Source organism: Heterodontus francisci, chromosome 35 (assembly GCF_036365525.1).
Source record: "Heterodontus francisci isolate sHetFra1 chromosome 35, sHetFra1.hap1, whole genome shotgun sequence".
In the NCBI taxonomy this organism is placed as follows: Eukaryota; Metazoa; Chordata; class Chondrichthyes; order Heterodontiformes; family Heterodontidae; genus Heterodontus; species Heterodontus francisci.
The window spans coordinates 34226024-34232963 of NC_090405.1; positions in this window are offsets into that span (position 1 = coordinate 34226024).

Consider the following 6940-nt stretch of genomic DNA (forward strand, 5'->3'; position numbering starts at 1 on the left):
TTCAAGAAGTGCTTAATGAGCCATAAAGTGGTTTGGGACGCCCTGAGGTTATGAAAGGCACTGTCTAAAAGGAAGTCTTTCTCTTACGCAGGAATGTCAGGGTGGACTGTAACCAGTTGGCAGGCAGAATCTTTGAATTGGAAAATATTTCTGATAGTCAATCCAATTGAATCTAACTGTATTGACTTAATCAACCAGTAAGACTGCTTGCGTTCTGTGGTTCTTAGGACTCTGCTTTGGTATCTTTTTTTTCAGAGCTGCCTAATTGGCAAAGTGAAATATGTTTAAAGGCATTTATGAAAAGGTTTTTATTGAAAGGATGGTTGCACTTGCAGTTTTTAAAGATGTTGTTTTATGAAAGTTCTGGTGCAACAGACGATGGCATAAAGTCTGGGGTGATACAGGAGAAGCCAATCAAATTAATCCAGGTTCGGAAAAAAGTATCAATTGTTATAAGGTCAGGAAGGTAAAACAGGTGCAAAGCTGCACAGAGTTTGCACTTTGGCATGTAGGCAGCTCTGAAAAAAAAATACAAAAGCAGAGCCCTAAGCACCACAGAATGCACAGGCAGGAACAGGGATATAGGAAGAACCACAGAAGAAGGTTCACATAGAAGAAGCCACAGTAGAAGAAGACATCAGAAAAGGACTGAAGACAACATCACCTGTGTCCAGGCAGCTTCGAGGAGCAAGGATCAAAGGCAGCTCGTCTACTATCGTCTATTGTTAAGTATTTTGTTTAAGCATTTATTCTATTGACTTGTTGCACTAAAACCATTGTCTGTTGCCCTTTTTATCTTGTCCAAGAACTTGGCTAAGGTCAGGGATCTTGCAGCTCTGTCTGATCGGTAACATGATGAAATAAATTGGAATCACACAAATGGCCTCCGATATATGAATGATACCAATTATTTTTCCTCGTGTTGCAGTAAGAGAATTGGACATGCCTAGGTGTGGCGGTGCACCCCCAGTCTCACGCGAGCAAACATTGTCGAACATGCCTGCACCCCCAGTACCAACCAGGCACAGTCGGTAAGCCCCAATTCTTATGGAGCACGAAGAGACCAGTGAGCAGTTGTATATTGCAATTAATGGCAAGGTAATGATATTTATAATTAATTTTTCAAAACATTAGATAATCATTGTTAGTTTCAGCAGAAGGTGATGGATCATTATGACATTTGGTGCAATGTTAAACTTACCTCCATAATGAATTAAGTTATTCAGTGAGACTGAATCATTGAATAATCTATCCTCATGTAGAGTCTGTAGTTAATTAATTAGTTAATTAGAGTTCAGAACATCACAAATTACTCTCAACAGGAGTTCGGCAGGGAGGCCTCTGTCACCTGTTTTGGAAGTCTGTGACTTTATCTTTTTCTCTTATTTACAGCATGCTTCACACATCACCTCCAAACCCACGGGCTGAGTGAGGAATCTGTCAAGAACGAGCTCAGTAAGGTGAAGAATTACATCTCCGAGAAGATACAAGACCTCAATTGAAGACCAAAATCGCTGAACCATCAAACGTCTAAATGTAATTAATGTTTAAGTTTCGTATTTTGATTACGGCTGTAATTTAACATTTTTGCACTTTAACCACTGTGTTCATATTTCTTGATTTCTGTACTGTGTTTAATTTTGTTTTTGCTATGTAACTGTGTTTTGTGTTTTTCTGCATCACAATAAAATTTGAAATGTGTTTTTAGCTTGACTGCATGATCACAGCACACACCACCATAGGTCATTTTCACTTGATAGTGGTACTTATATGAACATTTTTCGCAAGTTAATACTGGTTTCAAATGGAACAAGTTGAGCCAGAAACCAGTCTAACTGGTCACAACTGTAACAATATAATTTTCAACTGGAACCAGGTTCACTGGTCTCAACTGGAGTCAATATAACTTTCAATTGAAACAAGTACAAATGGTCCCATTTTCCATGATCAAGTGGTTCAAGTGGACCAGTTACAACTGTTTGGATTTACAGGTGGGGTTTCCACCAGGCAGTTAGGGTTAAAAACGCTCCCTTTGTCTCTTTTTACAGCAAAACAAACAAAAAAAAACACAAGAAAAGGAAATGAAAACAATGTACGGTGTAGAAAAGATTTGCAAGAATGGTTTCAGGAATGAGGGACTTCAGTAATGTGAATAGATTAGAGAAGCTGGGGTTAGAGTCATAGAGTTATACAGCACAGAAACAGACCCTTCGGCCCATCGTGTCCGTGCCAGCCATCAAGCACCTAACTATTCTCATCGCATTTTCCAGCACTTGGACGGTAGCCTTGTATGCTATGTCATTTCAAGTGCTCATCCAAATACTTCTTAAATGTTGTGAGGGTTCCTGCCTCTACCACCTCTTCAGGCAGTGCGTTACAGATTCCAACCACCTTTTGGGTGAAAAGAATTTTCCTCAAATCCCCTCTAAACCTCCTGCCCCTTACCTTAAATCTATGCCCCCTGGTTATTGACCCCTCCGCTAAGGGAAAAAGTTTCTTCCTATCTAACCTATCAATGCCCCTCATAATTTTTTCCTTCAAGAAGAGAAGGTTGAAAGGAGATTTGATAGAAGTGTTCAAAATCATGAGGGATCTGGAGAGAGTAGATAGGACAAAATTGTTCCCATTGGCAGAAGGGTTGAGAACAAGAGGGCACAGATTTAAAGGTGATTGGTAAAAGAAACAATGCGACATGAGGAAAAAGGTTGTTACCCAGCGAGTGGTTAGGGTCTGGAATGCACTGCCTGAGAGCGCGATGGAGGCAGATTCAATCGTGGCTTTCAAAAGGCAATTGGATAATTATCTGAAGAGAAAACATTTGCAGGGCTACAGGGAAAGGGCGGGGGAGTGGGACTAATCGAGTTGCACGTGCAGAGAGCCGGTATGGACACAATGGGCCGAATGGCCTCCTCCTGTCCTGCAACTATTTCTAAAAATAAAGAGGAACATTAAGTACAGATTTCCTGAACAGATTACAGGACTACAGACATGAAAGGTTGGCTTTAAGAGCCATATAAAATTTTGTTCTAGGGAGGGCGCTTAACAATTTTTGTTTTTATGAAAGGAGATGAATCTGAGCCTGGGGCATTGCTGAGAGTTTAATATTGGGCCAGTACTGTCAGTCTGATTCTGGCTCATTAGCTGTCTAGTTATTGATGTCCCAGTTAAATCCAATGATTCTGGTCAGGGCTGAGCTCTGCTTCACGCTGTCCTGAATAAGGTTTGACGTAAACTGCAATAAAAGCCCAAGGAAATGCCGATCCTTTTGGAGTGTTCGACTGACCAACCTCCAGAGACTATCTTGCCTATCAATCCTCCTTGTCAGTCAGACGGGCTGAGGAGAAAGTTTATCAAAGTGCAATTTACTGCGAGATCAGTCCAAATGCAGTTTCCTACAGTCATGCTTTTTTAATGACCTTGAAACAGTTGATCCTATTCAAATTTGGGCAGTGCTTCTCGGTGGGAGATGTTGCTGCTGAAAGCTATTGCCTGCCGCTAATGTGACCCGGGTCGAATGCCACATCAGTTCAATCAATGTCAGGTCAGTTAGCAGCTGCAGCGTCTCAGCTCCTCAATCTGGTTCTCATTGGATTAGAAAAAAAAAATTAGATTGAGAAACACAAGGATAATGTCCACAAATTACCACTAACCAGTGGAGAGCTCTGTCTGATCGGAGGTGGCATCTAGTCCAGCTGGCAGTCATGGAATTGTTTCTGTGATTCTGATTAAGGGGAAGACAATAAAGCCACAGATTCTTAATACTGCAAGTGAGTCACTTGTATTCACAACGAATTGAGATGGATTCACCACCATTTATAAAAATGTAAGGACAGAAGGAGATCATTCAGCCCCTCGAGCCTGTTCCATCATTTAATTTGAACACGGCTGATCCGTATTTTAACTCTATTTACCTGTGGTTGCTTCCTATCTCTTAATACCCTTTCCTAACAAATATCCCTCAATCTCAGTTTTGACATTTTCAATTTAGTGTTTTTATATTTGGGGGGCGGGGAAGTTCCAGATTTCCACTATCCTTTGTGTGAAGAAGTGCTTCCTGACATCACCCCTGAAACAGCCTGGCTCTAATTTTAAGGTTATGCTCCCTTGTTCTTGTCTCTCCCACCATATGGGATACGCCTTCAGAAGTTATGTCCTGCTGACCTACAGTCTCTATGGCTGGACACGGGGGGCCGTTGGTGCTTGTATGGAATGGAGAGTTGTTTTCCTTGGTGAAGGGAAGGCTGCGAGGTGATTCGATAGAGATATTCAAAATCATGCGGGATCTGGACAGAATAGATAGAGAGAAACTGTTCCCACTCGTGACAGGATCAAGAACAAGAGGGCACAGATTTAAGGTAACTGGCAAAAGAAGCAATGATGATATGAGGAAAAGCTTTTTCCCGCAGTGAGTGGTTAGGATCTGGATTGCACTGCTTGAGAGTGCGGTGGAGGTAGATTCAATCGAGGCTTTCAAAAGGGACTTAGATAGTTACCTCAAAAGGAAGAATGTACAGGGTTATGGGGAGAAGGCGGGGGAATGGCGCTAAGTGAATTGCTCACTCAGAGAGCTGGTGCAGACACGAGGGGCTGAATGGCCTCCTTCTGTGCTGTAACAAGTCTGTGATTCTGATTCATGCAACAAAACAACAGGAAGCAGGGAATATGGTTCCATCCTTGAGTAAGACATAGGTTTGGCCTTGTTTCGCTTCCAGTTTTGCCTCTCCCCTTCCCCGCTTTAGAGAATATGAGGGTGGCCAGAGAAATTCCTGCTATCACTCCTTAAAGCATTGTAAAATCGCACCAGTAGTCAAATGGGAGCGACTCCCAAGAAATATCTCCACCCCATGAGGCTACCATTCCCTAATGCAGCTTTTTCTCAGCTGACAAACAGGATTTCACTGCCTTGCGAAACATCGCTTCACGACATCTCCGTGTGCATTATCTTGATTAAAAATGGTGCTGAGCTCTTCAATACTCGGACGAGGGCTCTGCATGACTTCAATGGCAACCAAACAGTGAGATTTCTGAGAGCTAGACCATGGTTATAGTGCCCTCTGTTGCTCGTGTTCTAAGCATGCAGCCACGATGAGAAAACCTTTCACACTCCTTAGTCCAATCGATGTCAGTTCTAAATTCTGTTTGAACGAGTGTCTGCATGTAACAAATGTTCAGATTACTCTCAGCATAAAGATCGAAACGAGTGAATCACTAACACAGTGGAATGCATTCAAACCTCAGATATACCAGAAACATTTTATTTTCCCTCATTAACAGGAGCACTACAACCAACATACATTGACTCCTGATGTCCTGTGGGATTGCTGGCAGAATAATTTAGTTGAATAGTAGGACTAAAGCACCTTCTCCCATGACGCCATCCTCAATTGTTAATTTTAAAACTGAAATTGATAGATCCACCAAAGGTATTAAGGGATATGGGGCAAAGCTGGGTATAAGAAGTTAGATCACAGACCGGCAGAGCAAGCTCAAGGGGTTAAATGGCCTCCTCCTGTTACCAATTTGACTAGTTTACAGCTCTTTATTCAGGGGCCTTTCTGACTAGAAAATATTCTCCAAGCTTTTTGCAACATCTTCAGTTTAGTTTCTGGAATTCTGCTGACATGCAAATCACTTCTCAAACTATAAGCTTTATCTGTATGCACTTTGGAAGGATTGATATGGATAAACAGTGCACTATATATGGCACGATTTTGAAAAGTGTAGGTGAGCAGAGACCTTTGTGCCCATATATGCAAATCCTTAAAAGTAGCAGTTGATAAAGTGGTTCAAAAAGCATATGGGTTACTTGGGTTTATATATAGAGCAATAGAACAAGATATCATGCTGGAACTGTATAAATCACTGGTTAGGCTGGATTGTGAACAAGTCTCGGCATCATACTTCAGTAAAGATGTAAAGGCCTTAGAATGGGTATACAGGAGGTTTACCAGGGATGAGGGACTTCAGTTATGAGGAGAGGTTAGAAAAGGTAGTACCGTTCTCCTTGGAACAGAGGTTAAAAGGTGACCTAACAGATTAGATTAGATTAGATTAGAGATACAGCACTGAAACAGGCCCTTCGGCCCACCGAGTCTGTGCCGAACATCAACCACCCATTTATACTAATCCTACACTAATCCCATATTCCTACCAAACATCCCCACCTGCCCCTATATTTCCCTACCACCTACCTATACTAGTGACAATTTATAATGGCCAATTTACCTATCAACCTGCAAGTCTTTTGGCTTGTGGGAGGAAACCGGAGCACCCGGAGAAAACCCACGCAGACACAGGGAGAACTTGCAAACTCCACACAGGCAGTACCCGGAATCGAACCCGGGTCCCTGGAGCTGTGAGGCTGCGGTGCTAACCACTGCGCCACTGTGCCGCCCCTAACAGAGATTTCCATTATGGTGAGGCTTTGATAGAGTAAATGGGGGGAAAATATTCCCTTTGGCAAACAGGTCAAAAGCTTGAGGACACGAATTCAAAATCATTGGAAAAGATCCAGACGGGAGATGAGGAGTTATTTTCACTGAGTTCTCAGGATCAGGAAGGAACGCTCTATCTGAAAAGGTGGTAAAAGCTGATTCCATAAATAATTTTAAAAGGGAGTTGGACAAGTACTTAAGAATGAGAAACTTAGTGTTACAAACAAAAGTAGGGATGTGGAACTAAGCACGCTAACTCTTGCATAGAGCCAGCACAGGCATGAAGGGTTGAATGGTCTCCTTCTATGCTGTAAGTTTCTATCTTGGGAAGTGTACAAAAAACTGTTTCCTCTGAAGGTGTTGCAGCTTATTGACAATGTAGGAAGGCCATTTAATCCCGAGTGACAATGATTCTGATTTTGTTTCCAAAGTATTTTTTCCATCAGCAGCTGGTTTCCTCCTTCTGTGTAAACTGTCTTACTGTAAGTAAATTTGACATGTACTTT